The sequence below is a fragment of the Cnephaeus nilssonii genome, assembly GCF_951640355.1.
Source record: "Cnephaeus nilssonii genome assembly, chromosome: X".
Classification (NCBI taxonomy): Eukaryota; Metazoa; Chordata; class Mammalia; order Chiroptera; family Vespertilionidae; genus Cnephaeus; species Cnephaeus nilssonii.
Window position 1 is genome coordinate 45,412,884 of NC_137071.1, and position 22,850 is coordinate 45,435,733.

Here is a 22,850-nt window from a genome sequence, read left to right on the forward strand (position 1 = left end):
TTAAGCCCTCAGGACAATGAGGTTCTGGCCAGCATGGGGTCTATTGACCACAGAGACAGAGTTTTGGTCAAACTAGAGATGACATTTAGGTTCAGTTGTGTTTCAGCTCTAGTCCCAAAAGAGCAGCAAGGTCAGGCTGGGCAATGACATCCATACCAGCTGCATTGAGTAATGACACTCCCCCACACCCCAGCACCAGGAGCCCAAGACCCTGAAAGGACACACCTGGAAAGCTGATAAATATTCTGTTGAGATTCTCCCCTAAGACCTCCTCCAGATAAAAGTCCTCAAGATGAAGGACCCAGTTCTCCCTAGTGCTCTACTCTCTCTCTCTTCAGCATGTACTCACCTTTCCCCACCTCCTTCATTCCCCAGGCGTTCTCGCCTCTCTCCTCTCTCATCTCTCTCTCTCTCTCTCTCTCTCTCTCTCTCTCTCTCTCTCTCTCCTGCCTTCCCTGCCTTTCTTTCCTTCCTTCCCTCATCTTCCTTCAAGGCAGATACCTTTTCTTTATTTTTTCTAAGTCCCAAGGACCCTTCTTTGGCCCCTATAACTTGTTTTACTGAGTCCATGCAGCCCAACTGGCTCACTTTTTCTACCTCTGTGACTTTCTATATAAATTTTCTCTTATAATTACTAATTATGAGTTCTTGGCTCTGTATTCTTTCTCAGCCAAACTCAAGGACTGAGGTCTAACTTTGCCAGCCACATCTGGTACTGTTTTGCCATTAACAGCAAACCAGACAAAAATGATATATTATTACATAGAAAAATGTTAGGCAATTGACTATCCACATACAAGTTTAGACACCTATCTTACACCATACATAAAAATAAAATTAGACGTCTTAGGGACAGAAATTGGGGACTAGCTACTAGTTACAAGAGATATTAATTATGCTCTGTTAACTGTGATTATTTTGTTCTGATTAAAGAAAACACATTCTAACCTGATTGGGAGTTGTACACACCCAGGACCTGAGAGTCAACCTTGGAATGTGGTCCATTCTCTTGTGAGAACTGCTCATTATCAAGGAAAGATAAACAACATTGTTGCCTAAACAATGGAGTCCTCCCAGCCCACATTACCTGTAACCTGTAACCATTATACCCATTCTTATTCCTTTTGCCTACTTCCCCATGTAATCTTTGTTCTACCCAATATAAGTAGCTGGCTTATTGGGGGGGGGATGCAGAGTAGATTTTCATGGATGACCAGCTACTCTCCCATACTGCCTGCATTATTGGAATAAATGCTCCTATATGATTCAACTCTGTACTTGCTTAATTAGTTCAAGGAGTGACAGGCAGCCCAGACCCATTGGTTGTCTGGTTTCAGATGGATTTATAACCAAAATGTGAACAGCAAACCTTTAAAACTTGTGGAAGAAAATAGCCCTAGCTGGTTTGCTTGTGGATAGAGCGATGGCCTGCGGACTGAAGGGTCCCAGGTTGGATTCCAGTCAAGGGCACATGCCCTGGTTGCAGACTAGATCCCCAGTAGGAGGCATGCAGGAGGCAGCCGATCAATGATTCTCTCTTATCACTGATGTTTTTCTCTCTCTCTCCCTCTCCCTTCCTCTCTGAAATCAATAAAAAATATATGTTAAAAAAAGAAAATATATTTATAACTTTAGTGTAGGAAACAATTTCTTAAATAAGACACAAAAGAAAAAATAATAAAAGAAGTCATGATATATTTAACAGTTAAAAACTAGTTTTTGACCAAAAATAACATAAACACAATGAAAAGAAAGTGGTTGTCTTTGGCAATGGAGACTAGAAACGGGGAAATTATTTGTAACATTTAACAGATAAAGGATTAACTTCTGAAATAGCACTTTTAACTCAATAATAAGGGCCAACAGCCCACAATAAAAATGGGTAAATAATACAAAAACAGGCAATTCACAAAAGATAAAATATAAATGACCAATAAACATATTTTAAAGTACTCAATGGCCCTAGCTGGTTTGGCTCAGTGGATAGAACACCAGCCTGTTGAATAAAGAGTCCTGGGTTTGATTCCAGTCAAAGGAACATGCCTGGGTTGTGGGCTCGATCCCAAGTGGGGGGCGTGCAGGAGGCTGCCGATCAGTGATTCTCTCCCATCATTGATGTTTCCATCTCTCTCTCCCTGTCCCTTCCTCTCTGAAATCAATAAAAATATATATATTTTTAAATTAAAAAAAATAAAGTACACAATAAATAGTTAGGAAAATAAAAATTAAGTAATGAGATTCCATTTCATAAATCTCATACTCATCAGATTGACAAAATTCTTTTGTTTGTTTTAAAACTGTCATGCCTTTATTTAAAACACAGTTGCACAAAAGTATTAACTTCAAAGATTCTTAAGGAGAGTTTTGAGGAATTAAACACACTATATACATACTGCCATACAAAGAAGCATTAAAATAGGACTGAAAACTTCTACAAAATATAAAACCCACCCTTACTTATTTGCATGAAAATATCACCCACAAAGCTAAATAAGTCTTAAAAAGTTATTTGGAGGCTCTTATGTGTCGTTTTCAAACCAAAGAACTCTTATTGATTGCACAATAAGATGACTGATAAGAAAGATTATATATAGATTTAATTTTAAAAATAAGTATATTATAATCTGGAAAACAATGTGATGAGAATTCTTAGGGACTAAAACAGATGATTTCAATTGTTTAAAAGGAATAAAATGTTAATGATTTGGATATTTGAATCCCACTAAGATAAGTTAGCATGAAATGCAGGCAGGGCAGAGGTCCAGTGGAAAACAAAGGCAGGTGCAACATAGGCAGGGGCAGACAAGGCAGTTTGAGCCAGTCTAATCATAGGAACCAACCATGCAGAAATAATAAAATGTTTCTGGACTCAAAGTGGGAGGAATGTGAAACTAGGGAGGGTCTGCAGCAACAAGGTGTAGGAACACATAGAAACAGAGAAAGTTCAGGTCCTTTGCTGGGCAAGAACAATGAGGGAATCAATCATGTGGCTACACAGGTAGATATAGAGCAGGCTTGTAGCAAAAATATACTCCTAGAATACAAGGATTCACGGGCAGTCCATTATTGCCCCCCCCCCCCCTGTGTGGGGAGTCTAAATCTGCTTGTAATAAATTTTCTACACTTTTGCTTGTGGTCCGAGGAGCTCATTCTACAGCATCGAGAGACACAACCCCGGGTAAAAAACCTTGGCTCACTTTTCCAGTTATCACCCCCACTAAACTTATCCCAGGACTTTCATTTCAGTCAGTTGTAATACTTATTTAGTTTAAACTAAAAAAGAAGCAGTACTATACTCAGTAATTTAAATGTGTCCGAGTATGGAAGTGTAACTTCAGTTAATTTGATGAAACTAACAAAAAAGCTTACAAATATTCAAAACAAAACGGGGGTAAATTTAAAAAGCCAAGATTAAAAAAGCAATTGCCTTGAAAATGGAGCCTCCACAACAAAAAGGGAGATGAACTTGTCTAGTCATATTATAATCAGTAGCCATATAAGAAAACACACTCAAACTTTTCCCAAATATTTTTCTACTTTTAATGGACATCCACTTGAAAACCAATCTTAATTTTTATATGGACTTAGTTTCAAATATTTTTCCATTCCCTAATATATTCCAATCAGATGCTATATCTGGTAATGCTTTAAAACTACAGAAAGAATAATTAAAGGTTCTATTCAGAAAAATTAGAAATACTTGCGGAGTGGTAGCTAAGTCATTTGGGAAGCTAACTTAAAATTTTGATTTGAATGTCTCATTAACTATTAACAGACAATCATTCTGACGTTTGAGGAACACTATTGCTGCTTACAAAAGCCTATCTGCTTCTTTTCTTTCTTAATCCTTCCACACAGTCTGTATATCTTGTCCACCAAGAAAGATTTCCAGTAAGCAGTCTGTTGCATAAAACTATATAGATAATAATATTCATATCTCAGAAAATACTGTTTGTCTCACTTAGCTTTTTTAAAACTGAGACAGGTCTGAAAAGGTAGTTGAGGTATTTTCCTGGGTATTCATACATTTCCCAACTTTTTTTGAAACGAGGGAGGAGAGTGAAACAAGAAAGGAAGGGTTTCATAAAAGAATTGTTGAAAGGAAAATGAAAAACGCACACTTAAAAATACAACAAAAAAACAACCTTTAGCATGTCATGATCTTCATTCAGCTTGAGAACAAAGGGATTCCCTGTATGTCTCTGAACTTACTATAAGCAATTTTTCCTTAAAAAATAAAATCTTATAAAAAATCTTATTAGTCACCTTGTTTAAAATGTTTCAGAAGACTCCCCAAAAGCCATGAAATATATTGTTGAACAGAATCTTTACTATTCTGCTCCTACTTTTCAAGTTACTCATGTGACAAATAAGCACCCAAAAACCCTTAGCCAAAAACAGTCATTGTCTTCATACTAAAGATCTCTGGGTCACCTCTAAAAAAATAACCAACTTATTTTATTTCATATTCCAGCTGACTGTGATTTCAGTTAATTCATAAATAACTTTAAAAACTTATGAATGAAATGTACCATATTATGCCTGTGTCAAAAGCCATCATGTTTTAATTATGGGCTAAAATGAATAATAGGTAAACTTGTATTAGAAAAATTAAGATTCTAAATAAACTGCTAGGAAATTTCACAATGAGGTCAATGAAAATTTGTCTCTACATACAATATGATCATTAACAGACAAGTAAATTTTATATGGAATGATAAGACAAAAACAGTAAAACCACACTTTTCCTATAAAAAGTGACACGTTACCTTCTGTAGGGATAGCTATTATACATGAAGAAACAAGATGTGACCACTCTATTACACACCCAGGAATTTAGGGAATCTGGTATTAGAATGATCTAATCATCTTCTCCTCCATCATCCTCAGCATCTGGTTTCAGCTTTTCTCCTCAAATACCTTCTTCTTCTATTCTAAATGATAGCTTTGCTGGGTACAGTAGTCTTGGTTGTATTTCCTTGCTTTCCATCACCTTAAATAATTCTTGCCACTCCCTTCTGACCTGCAAAATTTCTATTGAGAAATCAGCTGATAGTTGTATGGGTGCTCCCCTGTCTGTAACTAACAACTTTTCTCTTTCTGCTTTTAAGATTCTCTATTTGTCTTTAACCTTTGGCATTTCAATTATGATGTATCTTGGTGGGGGGCTCTTTGGGTTCATCTTGTTTGGGACTTTCTGAGCTTCCTGGACTTGCAAATCTATTTCTTTCACCAGGTAGAGGAACTTTTCTATCATTATTTTTTCAAATAGGTTTTCCATTTCTTGCTCCCTCTTTTCTCCTTCCGGCACCCCATGATATTAATGTTGGTATGCTTGAAGCTGTCCCAGAGGCTCCTTACACTTTCTTCATATTTTTTATTCTTTTTTTCTTTTTGCTCTTCTGATTGGGTGTTTTTTCCTTCCTCATATTCCAAATCACTGATTTGATTCTTGGTGTCCTCTACTTTTCATTTCCTGTAAGTTATTTTTCATTTCATTTAATGTAGCCTTCATTTCTGATTGTACCTATTTTATGTCCATGAAGTTCCTTGAAGTTCTCATAAAGTTCCTTGATTATCTTTAAAACCATTGTTTTGAACTCTGTATCTGGTAGTTTGCTTGCTTCCATTTCATTTAGTTCCACTTCTTCTTCTTCTTGACCTTCTTCTCCTTCTTCCCCTTCAACAAAATCCTCATCATCTTCTCCATCCTGAATTTCTTCTCTCATTAAGTATGAGAGGTCCACTTCTTCTTCTCCTCTCCCAATTCTGAGCCTGCTTTATCTTCATCCTTATCCTCATCTTCTTGCTCCTCCTCTTACTCATATCCTTCAGGTGGACCAGCTTCAGCTTCCTCTTCATCATCTTCATCTCCATCCTCATCATCCTCATTCTGAATTGGTGCTTCTTTATCCTCCTGATCAAATCCATCTAAGTAGGTGATTTGCTGCAGCAGTATGTTCTCACCCTTAAACAAGTCAAGACTTTTAAAATTTTTAAGATTTTGGAAAGCTTCTAGTGCACTGAGATCTTTGATTTTGTTTCCAATCAGATTGAGGTAGGCAAGATTAGGACATTTCTCTGCCAGGACTTCCAATCCTCCAAAAATACTATTGTTACTAAGTTCCAACATTCTAAGTCATTTAAGTTGGGAAGCCAGGCCAGTGAACTTAGTTCCACATTAATCATACTCAGAAACTCTACTTTTTAAAAAGTATCATCGAAGCCCTCAATTTCCCCATTGACACAATAGCAATTTTCAAGGACTAACTGTACCACCTCCTCCAGGACTCTGTTCCTTAACTCCAGGTTAATCCTCATCTTCATCTCCATGTCCTCCTCCTACTATTCTGCTACTACGCTCCTCTGTTACCATGTTCTGCCTTTCCCACTACCCCAACCCTCAAATTGTAAAAGATTTGGAAATGAATGTAAAGAAACGCAAATATAAATGCCCAACACCAGCAGATAGGTGTGGGGGAAGAAAGAAGAGAATAGCAAATGGAGTCCAAGGAGTTGGGACTCTACCTTGGCTGCCAAGACCTCCTTCTCCACACACTCTCACACACACTCTCCATTCCTCAACAAAATTCTTAAGGTATAACAATATCAAATGTGAATAATGGTGTGGATAAATGAATAATCTAATATATTTGTTGGTGGGAACCTAAACAGGCATAACCATTTAGAAATGCAATTTGGAAAGATCTGATAATTTTATAAAAATGCTCATTACCTGAGAAACTCTTGCACATATCCCAAGAAGGCATATATGAGGATGTTCATTGGCATATTGCCAGCAATAATGAAAAATTAGAAATAGCCTATATGCCCATTAATAAGGAAATTAATAGATAAGTATGCTGCATATGGCCAAGGATACACACCCAATTCACTCAGGATTGTGATTGCCTCTCTTGAGGATTGAAGAGAGGGGTAAAAGCAGACTTCACTATCTCTAGGACTGAATGTTCCTGGTTGCCATATGGGAAAGATCTTCCCCCCTCCTTTACTTAGTTATTTCCTTGAGAAAATTTGTAACTACAAAGCTACCTTCAGTCTCTTTGACACATATACAAATCTTTGTAAAAGCTAAATGAATCTCTTGCCAGCATTATAACCAAGGAACACTTTTGTTAACAGCATGGAAGCCATCTCTTTAAAATAGTAACATCAAGGAAGATAGTAACATTAGGAAACTTATCCTAAGTGCCTTGCTTTAATTCTTAAATGCCTGCTTGTCATAGAGATGAGAAAAGTTTTATTTTTTTTCTTTCCATAAAGGTAGTGAGCTTACACATGACTACCTAAATTATCAGGTGCATTTTGGTTAAACTATGTATAGCAAATAGCACTGTCAACAATTGAGGAAAAGTTATGGTTTATCTTGGAACATGTACATAATTGAGGAAAAGTTATGGTTTATCTTGGAACATGTACATAATAGATTGTATCTACTTTATAAAAGGGTGAGATCTATTTCAGTCTTTACCATCTCAGTCATTTACATGGCAGTTTGATTTAAAACAATTTTAGGAGAACATAGATATCCTAGACCAGTGATGGCAAACCTATGACACGCGTGTCAGCACTGACACACGTAGCCATTTCTGATGACACGCGGTCGCTGAGGGGGCCGCATGCCGAGGATGAAACATTTGCTGCTCCTGAGGATGAAACATTTGCGACTAGAGTCACACCAAGACTCTAGTCGCAAATGTTTCATCCTCCCCTATTAGACACTCTGTGCCGGAGGTCTGTAGGCCAAAACAACAGAAGTCCGGCACAGAGCGTCTAGTTCTGGGACTTCCGGTTAAGCCGGGATCTTTGCCCTCACTTCTGCCGGCAGAGCAGGGAGCAGCAGAACGCAGCGGGGGACGCATCTCTGGGGGCCCTGCCATTACCAGTAACCAAATAACAGTTAACCACAGCAACCATTGTCTACTGTTCTGGGGTGTCATGGATTTCTAATCCATCATTACTGAGATAAGTGAGGGGGAGGCTGGGAGAGGAAAGGGTTTGTGATGTGCTATGGGTGCCGTTTCTCGCCATTAGAAATAGCGGAAGCCATTTTAATTCACATAAGGAACACCATCTTGCTCCATAGTGCAGACTCCATTTCACCACTATTACTGTTGTGCATCCTTATTAACCCCTATTTCTGCTTATTAACCCTGCCCTTTCCTAAAAGACAGTTATATGCACCATTTTGTGGTTAGTTAGGCTAGTTAACCCCTAATTGCCTGCAGGCCTAACAAGCTATCTATAATTCTATCTTCTGTCACTGACGCCCTGATGGAGAACCCAAAAAATAAAAAACTAAGGTTAAGTAAAGGAAGTGGTAGTAGCAGTGGCCGACCCTTTCAAGAGACATGGACCGAGATGTATGGCTTTATAGAAAAAAATGGCAGATCATTTTGCGTTCTATGTGCTGGAACGGTAGTAAGCAGAACGTGGAATATAAATAGACATTTTGAAACTAATCATTCCCAGCTCTTGGAAAAAAAGTGAGGATGAAAGGAAGGAATACATTTCCAGACAGCTACACCTTTATAAGAGCCAATCTAATTCCATCCTTAAATTTATGAAAGGCTCTACAAATTTCACATCTGCAAGTTTGAGCATTGCTCACTCTATAGCTCAGCATGGAAAAGCGCTCAGTGAGGGAGAATTTATTAAAGAAACTCTCCTAAGATGTGCACAAGTTCTATTTCACGATATGCAGAATAAAGATGCAATTATTAAGAGAATATCTGAATTACCACTCAGTAGAAATATCATAAAAGACCGAATAATGAGACTGAACACAAATGTACAACATCAATTAAAGAGAGACATAAGGAAGTGTAAATATTTTTCGATCTCTCTTGATGAAACTACTGATGTCACATCACATGCTCAGTTGGCCATTATTGGTCAATATTCTGATGGTCTCACAATGAGAGAAGAGTTGATAAAGTTAGTATCAGTGTCAACAAGTAAATCAGGAAGCGAAATATGTAAGGTTGTTATACAAACATTTCGTGACCTAAGCATTGATATCTCTAAAGTTGTGTCAGTGACGACAGATGGGGCACCAAATATGGTGGGGGAAAAAGTCGGATTTGTCAAATTGTTTACAGAAGCTATTGGACATCCGATTGTGCCTTTTCATTGTATTATCCATCAGGAGGCTTTATATGCCAAGGCAGGATTCACCGACTTAAACGACTTAATGTCAGTTGTTACAAAAATAGTTAATTTAATAGCTGCTCGCCCCCTTCACAAGTGAGAATTTTCGGCACTTTTACTGGAGGTTGATTCCACCTACAGTGGACTGCTGATGTACAATAATGTAAGATGGCTGAAAAGAGGCAAAGTTCTTGAGCGCTTTGTGGAGTTCTTTGAAGAAATTAAGGTATTTCTTGACGATAAGGATCTGGAAACTTTCCTCAGCTTAATGATGATAAGTGGGTCAACACCCTGATGTTTTTTTACAGATCTCTCTGTTCATATTAATGAACTGAACTTAAAGTTACAAGGTTTTGGCAAAAGTATTGATGTTATGTTTGGATACATAAAAGCTTTTGAAAGTAAAGTTAAAATTTTCAAGCGAGATGTAGAAATGAAAACTTATAAGTATTTTCCTCGAGTAACAAAATATTTTGAGAAGGCCAGTGCAGCTGTACAAATGAAATGGAACTCTTGCATATGAAGTACCAGCATGTTTTAGACTCGTTACTTGACCAGTTTAGTGATAGATTTAGTCAATTTAGAAGTCTAGAACAGACCATGAAAAGAATTAAGTATCCTGATGTAGTAGTCTACAGTAGTTTGGAATTAAATGTTTTCCAATGGATGCAAATTGATGATTTGGAGATGAAGCTTGCAGAATTTCAAGACAGTATCTGGGCTCAGGTGTTTGTCGACTTGAGGTCAAAGCTTGAGAATCTGGAAAGGTGCCGCTTGGAGAATCAAGAGGAGTGCCACTACCAACAGGAAATTTGGAGTGCCTGGAACCGACTACCAGACACTTTTAGCACCCTGAAAAATATAGCAATGGCTTTACTCACAATTTTTCCCTCTACATACTTTTGTGAGGCCTTATTCTCAGCGTTAAATAATATCAAAACCAACAAAAGAAACAGATTGACAGATGAAGTTAGTAGCGCTTGCTTGGGCCTGAAGTGTACAAAATACCAACCTTCAATTGAAGATTTAGCCAATGAAATTCAGCAACAAAAAAGTCACTAATAGGCAGGTTAGTTAAAGAATTCCCCCTCCCCCTCACTTATCTTAGTTCACGGCACCCCACACAAGCTAAATAATATCAAGACCAACAAAAGAAACCGACTGATGGATGAACAAAGAAGTCACTAAGCAGGTAAGTTAAATATTTAGTTTTTGGTTTATTAAATACAATTATATATAACAATTATACATTTATGTTATTTAAACTATAAATATCGCGAAATAATGTTTTATCCTCAAAGTGACACACTACCCGAGTTATGCTCAGTTTTTGGGCAAAGTTTGACACACCAAGCTCAAAAGGTTGCCCATCACTGTCCTAGACTATGGCCAAGGATACACACCCAATTCAATCAGGATTGTGATTGCCTCTCTTGAGGATTGAAGAGAGGGGTAAAAGCACCCTTCACTATCTCTAATGTTTTATTTAGAGAAAGAAAGCAATGAAGCAAACAACAAAAGGTTCATCTCAGGGGGAGGTTGGCACAAGAATGTTTATTACCAGGTGTACTGGTTAATAATGCAGATTTTTTTTAATAGATGGAGTTACACATATGTTGAAATATATGTGATTTGATATGTATGCTATTTTGCTGCATTGACAACAAGCTTCAAAACTTCATATGTCAAATTTTCTGAAGGTATTAACATAGTAGATATTTTTACTCTTAAAATGTCAAATTTCATGCCAAAAATAAGAGCATTTGCGGGAAATTTTTAATTTTTTTAAATTTTATTGTTTAAGGTATTACAAATAGTAGTACATATGTCTCTTTTTTTTCCCCACTGACCTCCCCCCCCCCCCGCCGCCTCCCCTACCTCCCGGCACTTGCCCTCGTCCCCCCCACCCCCAGTGTCTTGAGTCTATTGGTTCTGCTTATATGCATGCATACAAGTCCTTTGGTTGATCTCTTAAACCACCCCCAACTCTCCCCTACCTTCCCGCTGTAGTTTGACAGGGTGTTCGATGTTGTATGCTTCTTTGCCTGTGTCTATTTTTGTTCAACAGTTTGTAATGTTCTTTATTATCCATAAATGTGTGAGATCATGTGGTATTTATCTTTCACTGACTGGCTTATTTCACTTAGCATAATGCTCTCCAGGTCCATCCATGCTGTTGCAAATGGTAAGAATTCCTTCTTTTTTATAGCAGCAAAGTATTCCATTGTGTAGATGTACCAGTTTTCTAATCCATTCATCTGCTGATGGGAATTTAGGAAGTTTTAATTCATTACTTTATTTTGAAGAAAAGTGCTGCTGAATGTTATCATATACTTTGGGAAGCTTATGGTGAACATGCTCCATCTCAAGATACTTGTGAATACTGGTTTAAATGCTTTAAAAGTGATGATTTCGATGTGAAAGACAAAGAACATCCAGGTCAACCGAAAAAGTTTGAAGCCCAACAGCATTATTGGATGATGTGTGTCAAACTCAAAAAACAACTTGCAGAAAGATTAAACATTGCTCACCAAACAATTTCCAATCGTTTACAAGCGATGGGAAAGATTTTAAAGGAAGGGAAATGAGTGCCACAGCAACTGAACGAAAGACAAATGGAAAACCAAAAAGTCATCAGTAATATGTTGCTTCAACTGCATGAAAGAAAGTCTTTTTTGCATTGAATTGTGACTGGTGATGAAAAGCGGATTTATTTTGAGAATCCCAAATGCAGAAAATCATGGGTTGATCCAGGTCAACCATCATCAACTGCAAGCCCAAATCAATTCGGAAAGAAGACAATGCTCTGCGTTTAGTGGAATCAGGAAGGTGTGGTGTATTATGCGCTTCTAAAACCAGGTGAAACCATTAATACTAATCGCTACCAACAACAAATAATCAATTTGAACCACTCTTTGATTGTAAAACCAGAATGGGCCAGAAGACACGGCAAAGTAATTTTGCTTCATGATACCGCACCATCACACACTTCAAAAACAGTTAAAAACACGTTAAAAGATCTTGCCTGGGAAGTATTAACCCACCCGCCATATTCACCTGACCTTGCACCTTCATATTACCACTTGTTCAGATCGATGGCACACGCACTTTCTGAGCAGCACTTCAAAACGTATGAAGTGGAAAATTGGGTCTCTGAATGGTCTGCCTCAAAACAAGAAAAGTTCTATTGGGAAGGTATCCACAAATTAGCTGAAAGATGGGGGAAATGTGTAGCTAGCGATGGACATTACTTTGAATAAAGCACTTTTGATGTTTCTCTTGAAATTATCGTGTTTTCTTTGATTACAAAATCCGCATTATTAACTGGTACAACTGGTACATGACCCTCTGTACTTTTAAATTTGCATTAATAATAAATAATTGGCTTTGCCCTGTATCTCATATCCTCTTTCCAACCAGAGATTTTTTTTCACCTGGTGTTGCCAGTGCTTTTTTGCTTGCTGTGACTTTTGGAAGTAGTATTGAATTCTACCTTTGTGACCCTTTCTTAAATTATCACCAATAAGAGAACCTGGCTACAGGTCAGGCAAAGGTTATGTTAGGGTCAGAAATAGAACATTGGGGACTAGCTGTAGTTATAAGAAATATTAATCATGCTCTGTTAAATGTGATGGTTTTGTTTTGATTAAAGAAAGCACATTCTAACCTGTCTGGGAGTTGTAAACCCCAGGAACCTGGGAGTCTATTCTCATCTGAGAACTGCCTATTATTATGGAAAAATTAACAACCTAGATGCCAAGCAATGGAGACTCCCAGCCCACACTGCCTGTAATCTGTGACCATTATACCCATTTTTATTTCTTTTACCTACTTCCCAATGCCTGTAATACCCATTTTCATACCCATTCTTTATTTATTTTGCCTACTTCCCCATTTAATATTTGTCCTGCCCAATATAAGGGGGTGGGGAGTAACAAAGCAGATTTTCATGGATGACCTGCTGCTCTCCCATACTGCCTGCATTATTGGAATAAATGCTCATATATGATTCAACCCTGTCTCTGCTTAATTGGTTCAACTAGTGACAGGAAGCCTGGGCCCATTGGTTATCTGGTTTCAGTTATACTGCTTGGGTATTTAATCTGGCCCCTCAGGCTGCAGAGCTTCCAGGGTCCAGCTTAGACTTATTAACATCTGAAAAGCTTGTCTTTTTCAGATTTACTGAGTACCAGGCCCTCCTAGGATTCCCATGGGAAATTTTTAGTTCTCCTTGGCAGAGACTCTACAAAAGACCCGCCTTTGAAAGAACAAAGCAGGAGACTTCTGGGACAAAAAAAGACAGAGGCAAATCCTTATAACCTTCCAACCATTTCTCCCACTCTAATTAGTCATTTGTGGGGGGAAAATTTGGTTTTTATCAGAGAGCTTTAAGCCTTCAAATCATCAGAAAATAGGCTCTTAGGCAGACCCAAAGACATACAGGAGGTGAAGCAGATTCTGCTGCCTGGATGCAGGAACAAGAGCAAATGACCTTGGGGGCAAATTTGTTTCTTTAGCACAGGAAGACAGAGATTGATTCCTCCATTGCTGGCTAGCTTCTCGATCCATTAAAAAACTTACAGAGAAGGGAACCAAAGTGCTGCAACTTAAAGTTCACATTCTAACCTCTGTTAAGTCACAATCACATTACATACTGGTATAATGGTGGCCAAGAAATGCATGTAAGTGTGATAAAAAGTGATAATATTCAGCAATAAGATCGGTACTTCAAAGCATATACACATGTATACACACACACACACACATACACTTGTTCATAACCCACATATGAAAGAAAATACATACAATGTTCACATTCACAGTGAGTACCTCTCTCTGTGAAAATAAGTAAGTGTCATTAGAGAGTAAGTCCCTCCCCTGACTTTTAAGAGCCTCTAATCACACTCCTAAGGACCAATATTGACAGGGAAATTTTCTCTAATTCAACTGGCATTTTCTATTCTGGTCCAATACAATCAGTTCTAATCTTATATAAGGCCGCTCTGTCCCGTGCTGATAGTTAATCCAATTGAGAAAGACAACTGTTTTAATACTTCTTAAAAACCACCAGGAAAACAATTCTTATGGCTTTTAACAATCACTAAATTTCACACCTAACAGCACAATTTAAACTAATTGACTAAAGTGGAAAGGCTAATTTAAAGTTATATTTTTTGGTAGAACTGCTTATTTTAAAATGAAAAGATTGAAGTCCAGGAGGAAGCATGATTTCCCCTACATCACAGAATTAACTAGTGCAGTGTCAGAGCTAAGTGTTAACAAGCACTAGCTAATGACAGGACAAGACCTGATTATGTTCTTTGCTAGGTGAGGTGGGAGGGAAACAAAATGCTCTTAGTATTTTAATAAAAACCATTCCTCCCCTAGCTCTCCTGTTGGATTATGATATAATTTGATATTTCATAAAGTTAGATTTTCACATAGATGAATTTTGATGTAATTGTTTTTCAATTTGTATGTCAATTTTTACATTCCAATACAGTTGAAAATTAATTGGATTGCTAAATAATTCTACCAGTACTTGTAAAGTGGTTAAAAAATAAATGAGATAAAATATACAGAGCTCCTGGTCCAGAACAAATGCTCAATAAATTATAGTTTCCCAAGTTCATAATGTTGCCTTACATGTGCATATAGACTTAATTGTTTACAAAGGGGCTTTGACTCTCTGATTAGTCTCATGACTGCATGAGTGAGAGCAAATATTCTTCTCCTTTAAAAAAAAAAAAAGGTAAAGGGGCACAGAAGATATAAGTTGCCCAGCATCACCCCAGAGGTGGCCCAGTCTCAAAAGAAGTCCTTGGATCTCAAAGTGTTCTTTCCCTATACCAGTAGTTCTCAAATTTCAATGCACCACAGAATAAACTGAAGAGATTAAGTTTGTTAAAACAGTCTACTGTGGGATGGTGCCTGAGAATCTTCACTTCTCACATTTTGATAGTTGCTGCCCATTAGGGACCACACTTTGAGAACTAGAGGTCTATGCCATACTCACAAGTTAGGAAGAGGTATTCTAACATAGGTTAAGGATCCCAGGGGTAACAGCTCTCTTGCTCAGAGTATCACAGAATGTCAGAGCTGCAGGGGACCCTGGAAATCATCTATCCCAGTGGTTATAGGCCCTTGCTTATTATGTGAATAAAACAATACAATTTTGAAAATCACCTTTGCGTGGCTCTACCCTCAGAGATGTTGAATTCAACTGCATAGGATGAAAATGAGGTTCTACAGAAAGAATCCTTTGCTAATAGACTCACTTACCTTACAAGAAAAGCTAAAGGACTTCTTCAAGCTAAAAACAACTGAACACAGAGAATAATTAAAATTCACATTAAAAACTGACATCTCGTGCAAAATTAATTATCCTGTATAATATAAGGCTAATATGCAAATCGACCAAATGGCGGAATGAACGGTCGCTATCACGCGCACTGACCACCAGGGCGCAGACACCCGACACAGGAGCTGTCCCTGGTGGTCAGTGTGCTCCCACAGGAGGAGCGCTGCTCAGCCAGAAGCCGGGCTCACAGCTGGCAAGTGCAGTGGCAGTGGCAGGAGAGCACTAAGGATGTCCAACTGCTGGCTTAGCCATCAGTTACACATCCCCCAAGGGCTCCCAGACAGCAAGAAGGTGCAGGCCAGACTGAGGGACCACCCCCCAAGTGAACAAATTTTGTGCACCGGGCTTCTAGTGTATTATAAAAGAGTATAAATGTATATTTCCTCTCCTTTCTTCTCTTAACTAACATAAAAAGCAATCGTACAACACAATATGTATATAATTATAGTAGAGGCCTGGTGCACAAAATTCATGCATGGGGGGAGGTCACCTCAGCCCAGCCTGCAAGTTCTCCAATCAGGGACTTTTAGGGGGATGTCCGACTGCCACTTTAGGCGCAATCCCTCTCACAATCTGGGACCGCTGGCTCCTAACTGCTCACCTGCCTGCCAGCCTGATCGCCCCCAACTGCCCCCCATGCCGACCTGGTTGCCCCAAAATGCCCCCCCCCCACTGGCCTGGTTGCCCCACGCAGCCTGCTGTTCAGTCGTATGGTTGCCCCACACAGCCTGCTATTCGGTTGTCCATCCGGTTGTTTCGGTCGTGACGGCCCCTGGCTTTTTATATATTAGGATTTGGGGGCCTGTAATATAAGGAAGCATATTTTACATCAATTCACAAAGGAGGAGTTTAGGTAAAAGCAAAGCCATAAAAAAGTAAGGAAATGACACAAAATGGTAACTTAAATCACAAACAAATCAAGAGAACCAGAAGACGCACTCAAGAAGGTTAATATAACAAACTGTATAAATGTATGCTTATTCTACTTTCTTCTCTCAACTTCTTTAAAAGACATAATATCTTATAAGGTAACTAGAGGCCCGGTGCATGAAATTTGTGCATGGGTGCAGTCCCTAGGCCTGGCCAGTGATCAAAGTGCGAGTGTCTGGCGTGGAAGGGCAGGTCCCAGCCGACCTCTGGGCCCTGGGCAGCACCTCAGCCCCCAGACCTCGGATCCCCGCACGCAACCTCCACCTGAGTCACGGTGCCTGCGTCCCCATGCAGAAATGCACTGAGATCGGCCGGACGCCACAGGTCAGGGTGCAGCATGGACCTCTGGGCCACCTAGTGGCACTGCACAGAAGCCAGGCGAGCAGCACGCTCTCTCCCAGCCAGCCTCGCAGACCAGCTCCTGCACAAACCCATGGGGAGCCCAACCAGCCCCTGTGGTCCTGGCTGCTGCAGCCCAGCTCACCCAGAAGACGTCGCACTGGTGCAGGGCAGGCTCCTCACAGGCATCCATCACCTGAGCACAGGGGCTTCCCTGCATGTGAGCCCTGGCATCCCATGGGAGGGTAGCAGGGGGAGTGACAGCAAGCTCGGTGGACACCCCGAATTCTCACCGCACCTTCTTTTCGTCACCCTTGCCCCCAGGTAGCCAGCTAGAAGTCGCAGTGCATCGCTGATGCCACCATGTTCCGGACCACCCACTGGTGGTTAGTGCACATCATAGCGAGCGGTTGAACTCCCGGTTGCACTCCTGGTTGAGGGGACAATTTGCATACTAGGTTTTTATTATATAGGATTGTTATAACAAAAGTCTTGATTTCTAAATATACAGATGTAATATGTATAACAATAAGAGCAGTAATAGCATTTAATACAAAAGAAAGCAGTAAGTGTGGGATATATGAACAAAAAAACCGAGATGTATTAGAAAGTAAAATGGCAGACATATTTCCAACGATATCAATAATTTTAATGTGAATTAATCAAAGAAACAAACAAAAGACAGTGAGTGACAAACTGGATTTATTTTAGTCCAACTTGCATGCTGTCTACAGGAAACATATACTACATTCAAAAACACAAATTAGTCAAAACTAAAAAGATTAAAAAAAAGGTATGAGAAAGCTTTAGTGGCCATATAAACATAAGATAAAATAGATTTCAAAGTAAAAAACTATAGTGAAAATAAAAAAAGGAAATTTTATAATGATAAAAGAGCCATTACATCAGGAAGATATAATAATTATAAACATGTACACACCTAAATATAGAACCCACAAAATACATAAATCAAATCATGACAAAATTGAAGGGAGGAATAAATAATTCAACAATAATAGTTGGAGAATTCAATTACTCACTTTCAATAATGGTTAATAGACAGAAAATCAATACAGAGATGTAAGATGTGGAAAAGATCATAAAATAATGCAACCCAACATATACCTATAGACCACTCCACCCAACAACAGAATACACATTCTTCTAAGGTGCACATATTACATTCTAGCAGATAAACTATATGCTAATCCATAAAAGCATCCTCAGTACATTTGAAAGAACTAAAATCATAGGAAATATATTCTGTGGCCACATAAAATGATATTGGAAATTAATAATGGATATAAAGTTGAGTAATACACAAATATATGGAAAATAACACACCACTAAGTAGGAAATGGGTGAAATAAGAAATCAGAAGGAAAAATTAGAAAATATTTTGAGATGAATGAAAATAAAAACACAACATACAAAACCTTAGAACATGTAGGTAAAGCAGTGCTTACAGTAAAACTTAAAGCTATAAATGCTTATAGAAAAAAAGAAAATGGACATATTCCTAGAAAAATACAATCTTCCAAAACTAATTTAGGAAGAATGAGAAAACCTTAATAGATCAACAGCACTTGATAAAATTGAAGCAGAAAAAAAAAAAAAAACTTCCAGCAAACAAAAGCCCTGGTCCAACAACTTCACCAGGGAACTTTACCAAACATTCAAAAAAAACTAACACCTATAGTTCTCAAACTATTCCAAAAAATTCAACAGGAAGGAGCACTTCCAAGCTCTTTCTATGAGATCAGCATTACACTAATCCCAAAATCAGATAAAGACATGACAATGGAAGAGAATTACTGGCCAATATCCCAGATGAACATAGATGCTAAAATCCTCAACAAAATTTTAGCAAATCTGAACCAGCAACAAATTAAAAAGATCATATATCATGACCAAGTGGGATTTATGCCAGGGATACAAGGCTGGTACAATATCCCAAAATCAATAAATGTGATACAGTACATTAACAGAGTGTAAGACAAAAGTTACATGACCATATCAATTGATGGAAAAAAAGCATTTCACAAAATCCAACCCCTTTTTTGATAAAAACGCTCAGCAAAGTGGGAATAGAGGGATCATGCCTCAACATAATAAAAGCCTTATATGACAAACCTAAGGTCAACATAATACTCAATAAACAAAAATTAAAAACATTTCCCCTAAAAACAGGAATAAGACAGGGATGCTCACTTTCACCACTCCTGTTCAAGATAGTACTGGAAGTGCTAGCCATAGTGATCAGACACGAAGAAGAAGTAAAAGGTATCCAAATTGTGAAGGAGCAAGTAAAACTGTCATTATTTGCAAATGACATGATATTGGACGTAGAAAACGCTAAAGACTCGATCAAAAAACTATCAGATTTAATAAATGAATTCAGCAATGTAGCAGGATATAAAATTAACACCCAGAAATCTTTGGCATTTTTATACACCAATAATGAACTCTCAGAAGGAGAAACTAAAAACACAATCCCATTAGCCATTGCAACAAAAAATTAAGATACATAGGAATAAACTTCACCAAGGAGATAAAAGACCTATACTTGGAAAAATACAGGACATTGAAAAAAGAGATAGCAAAAGATATACACAAGTGGAAGAATATACTGTGTACGTGGATTGGTAGAATCAACATCATTAAAATGTCCATACTACCCAAGTAATCTATAAACCCAACATAATCCCTATTAAAATACCAATGGCATATTTCACAGATCTAGATCAAACTCTCCAAAAATTTATATGAAATAAAAAAGACCTAAATAGATGCAGCAATCTTGAGAAAAAATGAACAAAATTGGAGGAATCACAATATCAGATATCAAGTTATAGTACAAAGTCACTGTACTCAAAACATCCTGGTACTGGCACAAGAACAGCCATATACACCAATAAAACATAACAGAGAACTGAGATATCAACCCAAACCATTAAGCTCAATTAATATTTGACAAAGGAGGCAAGAGCATACAATGGAGTCAAGACAGTCTCCTCAATAAATGGTGTTGGGAAGATTGAACAGATACATGCAAAAAAAATGAAACTAGATCACCAACTTACACCATACACAAAAATAAACTAAAAATGGATAAAGGACTTAAATGTAAGATGGGAAACCATAAAAATCCTGGAAGAAACCATTGGCAGAAAATCTCAGACATTTGTAGTAGCAATATGTTTATGGATACTTATCCTAGGGCAAAGGAAACTATGGAGAAAATAAACAAATGGGACTACATCAAACTGAAAAGCTTCTACACAGCGAAAGAAACCATCAACCAAAAAAAAAATAGCAAGAGAGCCCACTGCATGGGAGAACATATTTGCCAATGATACATCCGATAAGGGGTTAATATCCAACATTTACAAGGAACTCATACAACTTAACAAAAGGAAGACAAATAATCCAATTTAAAAATGGGCAAAGGACCTAAATAGACACTTTTTGAAAGAGGACATTCAGAAAGCCAAGAGACATATGAAAACATGCTCAAAGTCACTAATCATCCAAGAGATGCAAATCAAAACGACAATGCGGTACAATCTCACACCTGTCAGAATGGCTATTGTCAACAAATCAACAAATGACAAGTGCTGGTGGGGATGTTTAGAAAAAGGAACCCTCGTGCACTTCTGGTAGGAATGCAGACTGCTGTAGCCACTGTGGAAAACAGTATGGAGTTTGCTCAAAAAATTAAAAATGGAACTCCCATTTGACCTAGTAATCCCACTTCTAGGAATATATCCCAAGAAATCAGAAAGACCAATCAGGAAGGATGTATGCACCCCTATGTTCATAGTAGCACAATTTACAATAGCTAAGATTTGGAAACAGCCTAAGTACCCATCAGCTGATCAGTGGATTAAAAAATGGTACATCTACAAAATGGAATACTCCCCTGCTGTAAAAAAAAAAGGAATAACTCTTACAATTTGCAACAGCATGGATGGACATAGAGAGCATTATGCTAAGCAACATAAACCAGTCAGAGAAAGATAAATATCACATGATCTTAGTCATTTGTGGAATACAACGAACAACATAAACTGATGAACAAAAACGGATCCAGAGACAGAGAAGCATCAAACAGACCGTCAAACCTTAGAGGGAAGGCAGAGGAGGGGCGGGGGGCGGGTAAGAGCTCACTAAAGGACTTGAATGCAAGCATATACATATTACCAATGAACACAGACACTAGGGGGTTGAGGACATGTGCTGGGGAGTGGGAGTGGCTGGGGAGAGGTGAATGGGAGAAAAAGAAGACATATGTAATATTTTTTAAAAAGATGGCAGAGTAATTAATGCTATTCTCATCTCCCCACATGAACACATCAAAATTATAACTAAATTATAAAACAAAGACACTTGAGAACCAATTGAAGATTGGCTGAAAATAATTCCTATAAATAAGGATAAAAAGAGGAAACCACAAGCAGGATGGCCCTACACCCAGATAGAGCAGCTTATGATGGAGAGAAACATCTTAGCTGTGGAGGTCCCACCTGAGGAGCTGGAGGTTGGGGAAGCCCCACACCTGGCTCCTGAATCCAGAGCACCAGTGGCAGGAAGAGAAGTCCCCACAAAATTTGGGTGTGAAAAATCAGTGGGAACTACATCCTGGTGAGACAAGTTACAACTGTAGACGCAGGTGTCCTCTTAAAAGAGTACATACCTATTCACTCACAAGCACTTACCCTAAGCTCCAGTGAAGGGACAGAAGCTTGAAAAGCATTAGGGACACATCTCATCAGGGACATATCCAGAGGAACTGAACTGTCTGGCTTCAAGGGGAGAGCTGGAAAGACATCTCATTCCAGGAATAAAGTGCTGGCAGGAGCCATTGTTCCTTTGACGAGACCTCCCATAACACAACTGGCAGGTGTAGGCATGCACCAAGTCTGAATCTTCATTAATTTGTCTAACAGAGCTCACATCACCCTGTTGATGCTCTAAGATGCAGCCCCACCCAATCCACACATAGCCAGAACCTCTTTCAACAGCTGTTCCCCTCAAGTGGCCAGACTCAGCCTATACTTCAGACTTTCCTGAAATATCCAAAGGTCCACAAATCCCAAAAAAGCAGTGGCTAGCCCTGTATATCTTGCAATGCGGCCCCAAGCATGACACTAGAGGCAGCTTGCCTCAGTTCACACATAGCTTCTCCAAGGCACCTCCAAGCCCAGCACAGGCAGCTATCAACTGCAGATCACTTTGAAACCCCTACCAGGTGGCCCTGGGCTGAACATAGACAGCAGCTGACCTGTGTCTGCACAGGAGACCCTCCCAAGAGGACCCAGAACCAACACACCGTAGCAGGCTTCAGAACAAACTAGAGCACCAACAATTAGAAACTCAAATGACACATACAATAGGTCAACTTGGCAGGACCCAGAGTCTCGCTAAACCAAATCCTGCTCCATAAGGTCAGCAACCACAACATAGCTTTCCAGCTATAGTCATGGCCAGTCCTCACAGCCAGACAGACAGGGGGTCAATGCCACCAAGTGATGTGCCAACAGCAATCAAGGCTCAAGAACAAGAAGTTAGCACACATAAGGAACACAACTGGAGCACCAGGCTCAGGTGACCAGAAATACTAAGCCACTGTGTCCCACAGGACACTTACTATATAAGTTCACTCTGCCAAGACTGGAAGATATGACAGATCTACGTAAAACATAGAAACAAACACAGAAGGGCATCCCAAATGAGTAGACAAAGAAACATGTCTGAATGAAAGAACAGGACAAAATTTCAGAAAATGAACTAAAGAAAATGGTGGAAAGCAGTCTACCACACACAGAAATCAAAACACTGGTTATAAGAAAGCTCAGTGAACTTAGGAGAAGACTAGAAGAACTCAATGATAACTTACACAAAGAGATAGTAACCATAAAAAAAGAACCGGCCAGAAAGTAAGAATCCAATTGAAATGAAGAATAGACTTGAGAGGAAAAAATGGCGATGGAATAGAGTCGTGTTTGGAGTCTGGTCCTGGGGCGGAGAGTAGGAGCGACAGAGGTTC

General features: G+C 38.8%; 1 protein-coding gene and 1 pseudogene across 7 annotated transcripts in view; both read right to left on the reverse strand.

The window, feature by feature from the left end:
• OPHN1 (oligophrenin 1) overlaps positions 1-22,850 on the reverse strand; it is a gene marked incomplete at its 3' end in the record, with an annotated part of 608,646 nt that overhangs the window by 463,567 nt on the left and 122,229 nt on the right. The gene's annotated exons all lie outside the window — the stretch shown is intronic.
• Positions 5,496-7,206, reverse strand: LOC307096000 (acidic leucine-rich nuclear phosphoprotein 32 family member E-like; annotated as a pseudogene). The gene has a single exon. The product of its transcript is annotated as an acidic leucine-rich nuclear phosphoprotein 32 family member E-like (transcript).